General features: G+C 41.5%; 1 protein-coding gene across 4 annotated transcripts in view; it reads right to left on the bottom strand.

Moving 5' to 3' along the window:
• Window positions 1-12601, bottom strand: part of RIN2 (Ras and Rab interactor 2) — a 139138-nt gene that overhangs the window by 111334 nt on the left and 15203 nt on the right. For 2 of the 4 annotated variants that reach the window (XM_074989301.1, XM_074989302.1), the window contains one exon: window positions 8119-8196. The exons of the other annotated variants lie outside the window; for them this stretch is intronic. The gene's annotated coding sequence lies outside the window, so the exon portion shown is untranslated. The remainder of the gene's footprint in view (window positions 1-8118; window positions 8197-12601) is intronic. 4 annotated transcript variants of the gene reach the window in all.

Below are 12601 nucleotides of genomic sequence, written 5' to 3' on the forward strand. Positions count from 1 at the left end.
CTCTGCATAACCAATACCTTCTTCAACGTCAAACCACAGCACAAAGATTCGTTTCGATCTTGGGTGTCGCCACATTGGCACCAGCTTGACCTCGTCCTCACCAAACGCAGCCGTTTAGGTAATGTCAGGGTGACACGGAGCTACCACAGCACAGACTGTGACACTGACCACTTGCTTGTGTGTAGTAAGGTGCACATCCAGCCGCGAACATTCTTTCGCTCCAGAAAGGAAGGGAGGCCGCGCATTGACACTGGCAAGACTTGTGACCCTTCAAAAGTATGTGAGTTTGTCCAAGCACTTGAAGAGGCCTTGCCCCGCCCAGATGACACTGATATCAGCAAGAGATGGGAACAACTACAGGACATTATCTATAATACTGCGATATCTACCTTTGGGAAAAAGATAGTCAAGTCTGCTAATTGGTTTGAAGCCCACACTGAAGTGCTAACACCCCTGATTGAGAAGAAGAGACAGGCACTGGCTGCATACAGGTCCTCTCCCAGTGAGGTGAGCCTGCAGGCGCTCCGGTCTGCTCGGAGTCAAGTGCAGCAGGTTGCTCGGCAGCGTGCCAACGATTACTGGCTCCAACTCTGCTCCAAGATTCAGCAGGCCACGGACACTGGTAACATGCGAGGAATGTACAATGGGATCAAGCAGGCCATCGGTCCATCACAAAGAAAGACTGCCCCACTTAAGTCAGCCGCAGGCGAGGTCTTGAAGAACAGAACCAAGCAGATGGAACTCTGGGTGGAACACTATGCACAGTTGTACGCCAGAGAGACTGTAGTTACAGAGAGAGCCCTGAATGCCATCGAGCCTCTGCCCACCATGACTGGACTCTATGCTGAGTCCACCTTGGAGGAACTCAGTGACACGCTAAAAGCACTCTCTTCTGGAAAAGCCCCTGGGAAAGACGGTATTCTCTCAGAAATCCTCAAATGCGCCAACAGTACCCTAGTTTCAGAGCTGCAAGGAATACTTTGCCAATGTGGAGGGAAGGCAGCGTACCGCAAGATATGAGGGATGCTAACATCGTTACTGTCTACAAGAACAAGGGTGACAAAAGCAATTGTAACAACTATCGCGGCATCTCCCTTCTCAGTACCGTGGGGAAGCTATTTGCACGTGTTGTTCTGAAGAGGCTCAATGTTCTTGCGGAGAGAGTCTACCCTGAGTCTCACTGTGGGTTCAGAGCTGAAAGGTCCACCATAGACATAGTTTTCTCTGTTAGGCAACTACAAGAAAAGTGCAGGGAGCAGAACAAACCTCTGTATATTGTCTTCATCGACCTGACCAACGCATTTGACCTCGTCAGCAGAAAAGGTCTGTTTATGATTCTGGCTAAGATAGGCTGTCCCCCAACTCTACTCAGCATTATTAGGGCATTCCATGAAGGCATGAAGGGGACCGTCGTATACGACAGATCCACATCCGGACCCTTTGAGATTCTCAGCGGAGTGAAGCAGGGGTGTGTGCTGCTTCCAACACTGTTCGGCATCTTCTTTGCAGTTTTGCTCAAATATGCCTTCGGAACTGCTACAGAGGGCATCTCTCTCCGCACGAGAACGGATGGCAACCTCTTCAAACTGTCGAGGCTTAGAGCGAAGACCAGGGTGCTTACGAAGAGTCTAAGGGAGTTCCTTTTTGCTGATGATACAGCTATTGCTGCTCACGCTCAGCAGGAACTGCAGGCACTCATAACTCGCTTTGCGGATGCATGTATGGAATTTGGCCTCACAATCAGCTTAAAGAAGACTCAGGTGATGGGCCAAAATGTGGGTAATGAGCCATCTATCAGCGTGCTAGACTACGAACTGGAAGTTGTCCATGAGTTCGTGTACCTAGGCTCGACGATCTTGGACAACTTGTCACTTGATAGCGAGATCAACAAGCGCATTGGAAAAGCTGCCACAATGTTCTCCAGGCTGACGAAGAGAGTACAGGCTAACAATAAGCTCACTGTACACACCAAGGTGCAGGTCTACACAGCCTGTGTTTTCAGCACACTGCTGTACGCCAGTGAAACATGGACTTTGCACTCAAAACAAGAGCAGCGGCTCAACACATTCCACATGCGCTGCCTTAGGCGCATACTCAGTATCTCACGGCAGGACAAGGTCCCCCATAGCGCAGCACTTGAGAGGGCAGGCACCGCCTCCATGTTCACCCTTCTCAAAAAGAGGCGTATGCGCTGGCTGGGCCATGTCTCACGCGTGACGGATGGCTGAATACCAAAGGACCTCCTCTTCGGCGAACTGGTGTCTGGAAAGAGGTCGAAAGTGCGACCTAAATTGCGCTACAAGGATATGTGCAAGCATGACCTCAGCACTCTCTCTATCAGTGTGAACACCTGGCATTCGCTCGCCTCAGACAGGCATGCCTGGAAACAGGGAATGAAGGAAGCTCTTGTTATGTATGAAACTACCTTGGTGAAGGAAGTGGAAGACAGGAGAGCCCTCAGGAAGATCTGTGCCTGTGACACCAGGGTGACATCTGCCTACTGCTGCTCACAGTGCGGAAAGGACTGCCACTCCCGCATTGGATTGCACAACCACAGAAGACGCTGCTCGAATCAGTCCAACTGGGGCGCAAACCCATGATCCCTCGGGATCGAAGGATGCCTTCTACTATATATAAAACAGATCACTCATGGACACTGAACTTAAATCACAAACATCTCTTTCCAAAAAAGACTGAATGTATACTTCTAAAATAATCAAAAATACAACATCAATACAGTGTTACTGAACTTGGCGTACTAAAGCAATGTCTACCCCTGCTGTGGACTTCATTTTTTTTTGGAAGACTGGTCCCTTTATAATTGGGAATGCTCACTGCAGAAATCTTGTATTGCCTTTAGAAATAGCTTTTTTAGTGAAAAACATAACCCAAAGCATAAATTGTTAGAACAAGGCAAATTGACATTTCAGATGAAAATTAATTCTCCTATCACACAGTGCTTTAATAGAATTATACTACAAAAATACGTCCAGCACTAAACTCAGGTGGCTAGCAAAACAGGAATTAGAAATTACAAGACAGATACAGTTAAAATTACTTCTCAAGAGAGTCAGCTAAAAACCATCTGTGTTTCAATAGCCTATAAAGCAAAGAAAAAAGTGTTCTTCAGATTTAGTTTAGAATTTTAATCTTCGACTCTGCTTTGTCATGCAAAATTCCATGGGTATAGGTTATCTGTATCAATAATAATTCTGAAAAAATTAAAGTTGCAAAGCAATCGAGGTGGCAACTTATTTATGAAAAATAAAACCCTAGCATCTTGTCTGTCTTATGAAGGTTAAAGATAGCTTTCTATGTAACAAACATTGGGTGTCTTGCTTACTAGTTCCATCTACATTTTATTAAAGTTTCAGAATAACGTAAATGTTAAAAATGAATCACTGGGCATGGTGTGATAAACACCTAATGTCCTAAATGAGTTGGAACTGCAGACAAGAGCTCTGATTCCCATTTACACAGATGCTCCTTTGTCCCTTCTTCTGATATTAGTGTTACATTCCCATACAAGCATCACCTTTCTGTTAAAAGGTTGCAAATCAACTCAGTCAAGGGAAAAAACCTCATTGACTCACAGTTGGGGTATATCTGATGTGTAACTTCTTTTATTTACACGTGTATCAGTCCTAGAACAGAGGTGGTCAAACAGACTGTAAGGCAATCCATTCCATTCAGGAATCTCAGCCTAACTCCAGGGCCAATTTCCCAGGAAACATCTGTCTCATGAACTGGCTCTAAACGGAAAGCAAACTTCTGTTGCTCAGAACTCTCATCATAAGCACCAGTCACTGCCTCAATGCAGAACATTTTGCTTACCTGGCAGTTCTGTCTACACAGCTGCTAGGACCACATCTTGCATCCCAATGCAGTTAAAAAAGATCACTAATACAGCAACATGGACATTCAAGCCCTGGCTATACAGTCTATCCATACCCCTCTAAGAAAAACTCCAGCTGAATCTGAACATCATAGCTGTGTCTAACATGGATATTTTTAGTGTTCCAGCATGAGACCATTGACCTGGCCTGTGATATTTGCTCCCAGCAGCTGTGTACACATACCTCACACTTAACAGAAACACCTGGTGACTTCTGATATAATTTCATAGAGAGAAATACAGATTTTGTCCTAAAAAAAACACAGTCTGAGTTCACAATACTGCCAAGATTAAGCACATGCCTAACTTTACACACAGTTATCTACAGGGCCTGAAACATAACCTTAACCTTTGCGAGTTTACTACAGCAAAATAAATAACCCCTCAAAAGAGCAAGCAGGCTAAAACAAAATAGAACACGTGTAACTGGATAAATTTCAAATTAATTTGTTCATATTAGGCTTAAGAACTACAATAAAAGCTCTTATCGAGCACTCATTTAAACACAAAACTCAATTAAATTGCTCCAGTATCTCCCAATACATATCTTCAATCTATTAACAGAACTAGTATACCGTCCAGCATGTTGTGCAATTGCATATTCTGCTCTCTACCTTTATGCAAAAAGAGTCTGAAGAAAGCAAGCTGAAATCAGCGATTCATTCAAAAAAGCAGCTTCCAGGGTGTCTCCTGGAGCCGGTACAAATTCACACCAATCTCCTGCATCAGTGCTGAGGAACCATTTTTGGATCCGGGGCCAATGACCCACAGAAAAAAATCATTTGGGGCCACACACCAGTGAGACTGGCCTCACTGACCTGGCCTCCAAGTGAGAAAGGGAGGATGGGGAGCAGAAGAGAGACATTCACCTTATTCATGCCACTCCGTGTACCAGGGTTCTCCCCCAGTGCCAGATCAACTCTTATGGGGTTTTGGGATTAGTAAATTTTGTGGCACCCCCTTAGGCTCCAGGATAAGACTAAAAATGAGGGGTGCACTATGTGGAAGGGGCTGCTGGAGACTGGGCTGGGGGTATGGTGTCTGTGTAGGAGGAAGAGTGCAGGGAGGGCCTGGAAGATTGGAGCATTTACTGGTGCCGCTACAGGTTAGCGGGAATGGGAGAGACCACGTGTGGCACTTGTAGGCACCTCCCCCAACTGGCTACAATTCCCAGTCAATGGGAGCGATGCAGTTGGAGCCTGCAGATGAGAACAGAAACAGAGTTTCCCTGCTCTGCCATTCTCCTAGCTGGGAGGGAGAGGGAAAGGCAGAGTGCAGAGCTCCTTCCTCCCACCCACCAGGCAGAGCTGGTCACTGCAAGGCTTTAGCACAGGCTCCCTCCTGCCTCCCCCTTCCTTTGCAGCAGTGAGGCATCACTCATGTTCCAGGAACACAGAGAGGTGCTGAGACATGGAAACTCGCCACAGGGCTGGAGCACCAGCTTACCCCACTGTGGGGAGAAACCCCAACCCTCACCACAAGCTGGATCAAAGCAAGCCAGGAGCCAGAGCTGGCCCATGGGCTGTAGGTATCCCATCACTGTCCTACACATTCTATATCTACAACATCTACAATGATAACTGACATTGATGATGATGACCAGGATCTTGCAGTGCCTCAGGAAGTGCCTTCTGAATCGAACAAAAATTAAATTATGTTCCGTATATTTTTAGTTATTTGGGTATGTTTCATGCACTGCCCATTCTGACATGTAACACCATCAAACAACCTACCCCACAGACACAGACAGGTAGCCGCGTTAGTCAATATCTTCACAAAACAGAAAAGCAGTCATGTAGCACTGTAAAGACTAACAAAATAATGTATTGGGCGATGAGCTTTCCTGGGACAGACACATGTAGAAGTGTGTCTGTCCCACGAAAGCTCATCAGCTAATACATTATTTTGTTAGTCTTCACAGTGCTTCATGACCATTTTTTTCTGCTGTACACAGGACTTCACTGTATACATCAAAATGCTTCAAGAAACCAACCACTCTGCAGTGCAGTTTTACTTATGGATTGTTAAGTATCTGTATACTATTTTATACTTCATTCATTTTATTGTAGTCTAATTCCTTGAAAATTGCTATTCCATTGGTAAAGTATGACTCTCAGTTAACCATAATATTCAATTAACTGGCATGCCTAATCCCCCAACATGTGTGATGATAGAGCTCTTACTGTATTCTGCCAGTGGCTCAGTATACCTTGTAGATTAAGAATGCTAATTCGACAACATTTTTATAACCCCTCTGAGTAATTCAAGCAGTCTTTCCACTTCTAAAACTACACATGGGAGAGGTTGGGATTTCAACATAAAAGCTAAGTTTTTGAAATCACGTTTTAAGAGATATCTGTAATGACAGCTAATAATGTTTGTCGATATATACGTAAATTAAACTTTTACAGTGTACTACTAATCAGATCTGTTCCAGAAATGTATGCTCATCAATAGAGCGAAGTGGTTGCTGGAAAGCATCCAATACTTACTTCACTGTCATGGGCATTACATCGACCTGATTTTCGCTAAGCCTCTGAAGCTTTGTGCTCATGTTTTGGATGCCAAGCACACAATTACTCAAAACTAACAAGCCAAGAAAAATTCTCCTGCTCATCAGGTCAAAATAAAACAAAACTAGTTCCAGAAAAGTAACAAAGAGGAAGCCGTGCTAGTCTATACACTATCAAAACAAAAAGCAGTCAAGTAGCACTTTAAAGACTAGCAAAATGGTTTATTAGGTGAGCTTTCGTGGGACAGACCCACTTCTTCCCACGAAAGCTCACCTAATAAACCATTTAGCTAGTCTTTAAAGTGCTACTTGACTGCTTTTTGTTTTGATAGTTCCAGAAAAGTTATAATTAACTATTGACTACAGACAAGTTGCTCCTCTGCATTTTGCAATACTGAGAGCATGGACTTAAAGGTACATTTCATTTCAAGGCTGGAAACGAAAGCTCACCCTTACCTCAGTTTATTTTTAAATGCATCTGAATGCCAAAAGAAAGCTGACGCACTTATTTGGCAAACCACTTTTCCTAAATTCTTGTTTTTTCCGAGTATAGAATGACCAACTATACATACTCTCTCTAAATTATGGTCTTGGGAATAATTACTATTTAGGAGGAGATATCAACAAGTAAACTAAACAAAGTCCATTATCAAATATTCATCCACCAAAAAGATATTTATGGGCTATGGGTATGTCTTCACTTGCTGGTACAGAGGCACTGCTGCAATCAATGTAACAAATACCAATTTAGAAGGTCTGGTGAAGAACATGCAAAATCAATGCAAGGGCACGCTCCCATTGATTTGCGTATTCCATCTCCCCAAGAGTTCCAACAGAAGTTGACAGGAGACCTTCTCCCCATGACACAACACAGTGTAGTGATCATAGTGAGTGGATCCAATGTCGAATTCAGTTGCACCATTCACATAACTGAAGTTGCGTTAGTTAGATCTATTTACTACCGTACTGTAGACTAGTCCTATAACAACACCTTACCCTCTAGGTCTGCCCTCAGAGACAGGCTGCAGGTGGGGGTGGAGGGCAACTGCAGACCGGGACTGGTCTCAGTGTCTCTCGTCCTCCCACCTGCTGCAGGTCACGAAGCAGGGGCAGCTGCGTGCCAGGGTACATTTCCCCATTTATTTAAAAAAAAAAAATCCATTCCTTGACTTAAAGACCCAAACAATGACAGGTAAATCTGCTAGTCCCTTTATAAAATTAATTGATATACAGCCATCAAAGGTACCCATTATGAAACTTTGCTGTCATATACTTAAACAAGCAACCATATTCTGAATATTGTGTATACTTTAAAAATGATGGAGACTAGGTATACAACCTCTACACCACCAGATCAATACTGTACTAGTACCATTATAGGTACTCTAACAGTTACACTTCAGCAAAATCTCTTCTTGGTCTATGCCATGATGGAGTTTACTCTAAGAAACTTTTAACAAGTGCATAGCCCCACTGAAGTTAAGTGCCTCAAGGCATCAGGGCACAACTGAGCATAGCTGCATTCCTTTCAGCTGCCTTTTTAAAAATTCATCACATCTGTTCTAAGAATTTGTATTTAAATTTCTGTCAGGAAACTACTTCAATTCAAGATCTGCTAACAAACTAATATTTTTTCCTACTGTACAATTTGACAGAATTCAAAAGAGTACATCAGGCATGTTTACTCACAGAGAAGAAAACAATTACTTACTTTTAATGCATTTTGTCAGTCTGATGCTTCTTCCATCCTGGAAAGGAAACATCACTGAAGACAGTATTATAGCTCCACCTATACCAGGAAGCAAGCAGGCAAAAAAAATAAACTAAAAGTCTGCCAGTCACAACTGACACACAGTTTCTTGGTAGGTGGAGTTATTATAATGTCTGTAAGGATGTTGATATGGGAGGATGAGGTGGCTGTATGACATAGTATATTAACTGGTCTTAAAAGAGCAGCCCTCTAGTCATCAGCAGAAAATAAATATTTTTATGAGCTCACAGAGTAGCACTTGCTTCTTTCTAACCTCTATTAAGTATGTTAATGGCATATTCAAAGGCTCCAAACTTTTCCACAGTTCTATGGGAGTACACCTCTGGATTTCCACTTTATAACAGACAGCCCTGCACAATACATGAGGAGCTAGTAATAAAACTGTGGATTTAGCAGCTGTAAATATTAAAGGTAATAATTACATATTATTACTTTTTTTATACTGGTGGTTTTCAAGCAGCGATACCTAGATGTCTTCCAGGGGATACCTCAACTCATCTAGATATTTGCCTAGTTTTATAGCAGGCTATATAAAAAGCACTAGAAAAGTCAATAAAAACTAAAATTTCCCATGACTCATTTATACTGCTCTATATATTATACCTTAAAATATAAGTACAATATTTAAATTTTATTAAATAGTAAAAATGGGAAAATAAGCAATTTTTCAGCAATAGTGTGCTGCGAGACTTTTGTGGTTTTTGTCTGATTTTGTAAGCAAGTAGTTTTAAGAAAAATTGAAATTTGGGAGTATGCAAAACAAATCAGACTCATGAAAGGTGCACAGTGGTCTGAAAAGGTTGAAACACACTGTCTCAACATACAACTTATAAAATAACTTTCACTGATTGGCAAAATACATTATGAAAATTATGTCACACAAAAGCAAGTAAGTCAGCAGAACATTTTTGTGGATTGTTTGACCTCAAAAGAAAGATGAAGCAGAATAAAGACTTGCGTTCAAGAGAACTATTAAAGTGAGGTGTTTTGGGGAATTATAATCTCCCCAATATGCCACATGACAAACACCAGGGATTTTCAGTCACCACAACACATGGTAACTCTAAAACTACCAATAAGAGGAAAGCAGTAAGTAGAAATGACTATAGTCTAGAACAAAGATGTATACATATCATTAAGCCATCTTTAACAATGAATAAGAGATGTGAAGTAGAGCCACGTCACTTTTTTGATTTCTAGAACCACTGTTACCCATATGGGAAACATATATCATAAATGATAGCATACACATGTGCAACAGTTACTAACATAATAATTCTTTTCTTTGAGACATAAAAAAGTAAATCTGAAACCTAATAAATCAAACATTTATCTTGGTAGTTTATGTGTCTAAAGTGAATATTTTCAAAGAAGCATACAAAAAAAAGGGTACAGGTTGAACCTCTCTAGACCAGCACCTTCTCACCCAGCAACAACCGTAAACTGTCATGATTTCAGTTAGCTGGATGACCACTTATAGGTGTAGTCAAGTTTCCCATGGTCCCATAAAGTTTGTTTACAGCCACCAGTCCTGGACCTCAGGCTTGGTCTATACTACCACAGAAGATTGACCCAGGGTTTTGTTTTGCACATGCATGAAACGGCACTTTCCAGGGTCAAAGTTGACACTAGAACTCCTCATGAGCAATGAGGATGAAGGAAGGTTGATGGAGGAAACACTCACATTGACCTTCTTTCATACAGACAGCCATTGGTATAACTAAAATTGCATACTGGTGGTCAACTTCTACATCCAGTATATACATAGCCTCAGTGTTCTGTTCTGTTATTTAGCTGTAAGTTACAACTAAATGTCTGCTAAGAGCCCTGTAAGCAGTAAAAGCATTGGTAGTGCTGCTAGACAATGTTGACCTCCTGTGGTCCATCAAATTATCTCGTTCGGCATCAGTCAGGTTCCAAGGGTGCCAAATTAGAGAGTTTCATCCTGTAACAATAATTCCTATCTAATTTGATGTTATCCACTTGGCAGAGCAAATCAGGGATTTGATTATAATTGCAAAATCTGATGAAAAAATATGAAAATTTACATTAACCTAAGTAATATTTAGTGCTCTCCAGACACTGCAACTTCATTTCTAATACTACCATCTATGGCAAGAACTCCAAGCATACTACACAGCAAAACATATAGATTGTGTCTACACTTGCACTCCTCTTTTGAAAGAGGTACGCAAATGAGGTAAATCAAAAATGCAAATGAGGTACCTCATTTCAAAAGAGCTTCTTTGGAAAGAAGAAAGCCAGTGTAGACGCTGCTCTTTTGAAAGTAAACCCATCTTTGAAAGAATCCTTCTTCCCTTTATTTAATGGGAACATAACATAAGAACTATCCAGCCCAGTATCCTGTCTGCCGAGAGTGGCCAGTGCCAGGTGCCCCAGAAGAGGCGAACCGAAGACAATGATCAAGCGATTTGTCTCCTACCATCTGTCTCCAGCCTTTCACTAAAGGCTAGGGGCACCATACTTTACCCTTGGCTAGTAGCCATTTATGGACCTAACCTCCAAAAATTTATCAAGCTCTATTTTAAACTCTGTTAGAGTGCTGACCTTCACAGCCTCCTCAGGCAAGGAGTTCCACAGGTTGACTGTGCAGTGTGGGAAGAAAAATTTTCTTTTATTAGTTTTGAACCTAGTACCCATTAATTTCATTTGGTGTCCTCTAGTTCTTGTATTATGGGAACAAGTAAATAACTTTTCAATATTCACTTTCTCCATACCGTTCATGATTTTATACACCTCTATCATATCACCCCTCAATCTCCTCTTTTCTAGACTGAAAAGTCCCAGTCTCTCTAGCCTCTCCTCATATTGGACCCGTTCCAAACCCTTAATCATTTTAGTTGCCCTTTTCTGAACTTTTTCTAACGCCAGTATATCTTTTTTGAGGTGAGACCACATCTGCACGCAGTACTCAAGATGTGGGCGTACCATAGTTTTATATAGGGGAAGTATGATATTCTTAGTCTTATTTTCTATCCTTTTTTAATTATTCCTAACATCCTATTTGCTTTACTGACTGCCACTGCACACTGTGTGGATGTTTTCAGAGAACTATCCACTATAATTCCAAGATCCCTTTTCCTGATCTGTTGTAGCTAAATTTGCCCCCATCACATTGGGAAAAATAACCCCAATTACACATACAATGTGCATTACCCTACACTTACCCACATTAAATTTCATTTGCCATTTTGCTGCCCAATCACTCAGTTTGCTGAGATCTTTTTGAAGGTCTTCACAATCTACTTTGGTTTTGACTATCCTGAACAGCTTGGTATCAGCTGCAAACTTTGCCACCTCACTGCTTACCCCTTTCTCTAGATCACTGATGAACAAGTTGAACAAGAATTGGTCCCAGGACTGAACCTTGGGGAACACCACTAGTTACCCCTTTCCATTGTGAAAATTTACCATTTATTCCTACCCTTTGTTTCCTGTCTTTTAACCAGTTTCCAATCCATGAAAGGATCTTTCCTCCTATCCCATGACCACCTAATTTACATAAGAGCCTTTGGTGAGGGACCTTGTAAAAGGCTTTCTGGAAATCTAAGTATATTATGTCTACTGGATCTCCCCTGTCCGCATGTTTGTTAACCCCTTCAAAGAACTCTAATAGATTAGTAAGATACAACTTCCCACTACAGAAACCATGCTGACTTTTGCCCAACAAATCATGTTCTTCTACGTGTCTGACAATTTTATTCTTTACTATTGTTTCTACTAATTTGCCCGGTACTGACATTAGACTTATGGTCTGTAATTGCCAGGGTCTCCTCTAGAGCCCTTTTAAATATTGGCGTTGTATTAGCTGTCTTCCAGTTACTGGGTACCGAAGCTGATTTAAAGGATAGGTTACAAGCCACCATTAATAGCTCTGCAATTTCACATTTGAGTTCTTTCAGAACCCTTGGGTGAATGCCATCTGGTCCTGGAGACTTGTTACTGTTTAGCTTATCAGTTAGTTCCAAAACCTCTTCTACTGACACTTCAATCTGGGACAGTTCCTCAGATTTGTCACCTACAAAGGACGGCTCAGATTTGGGAACCTCTGTAATATCCTCAGCCGTGAAGACTGAAGCAAAGAAATCATTTAGTTTCTCTGCAATGGCATTATCTTCCTTGATTGCTCCTTTTATATCTCTATCATCCAGGGGTCCCACTGGCTTCCTGCTTCTAATGTACTTAAAAAACATTTTACTATTGTTTTTTGAATTTATGGCTAATTGTTCCTCAAAATCTTTATTGGCTTTTCTTATTACATTTTTACAATGGGAAGAAGGATTCTTTCAAAGATGGGGTTTACTTTCGAAAGAGCAGTGTCTACACTGGCTTTCTTCTTTCGAAAGAAACTGTTTTGAAATTAGAATATACAAATGAGGTGTCAAACATGCAAATTTGCATT

Source organism: Carettochelys insculpta, chromosome 3 (assembly GCF_033958435.1).
Source record: "Carettochelys insculpta isolate YL-2023 chromosome 3, ASM3395843v1, whole genome shotgun sequence".
NCBI classification, from domain to species: domain Eukaryota; kingdom Metazoa; phylum Chordata; order Testudines; family Carettochelyidae; genus Carettochelys; species Carettochelys insculpta.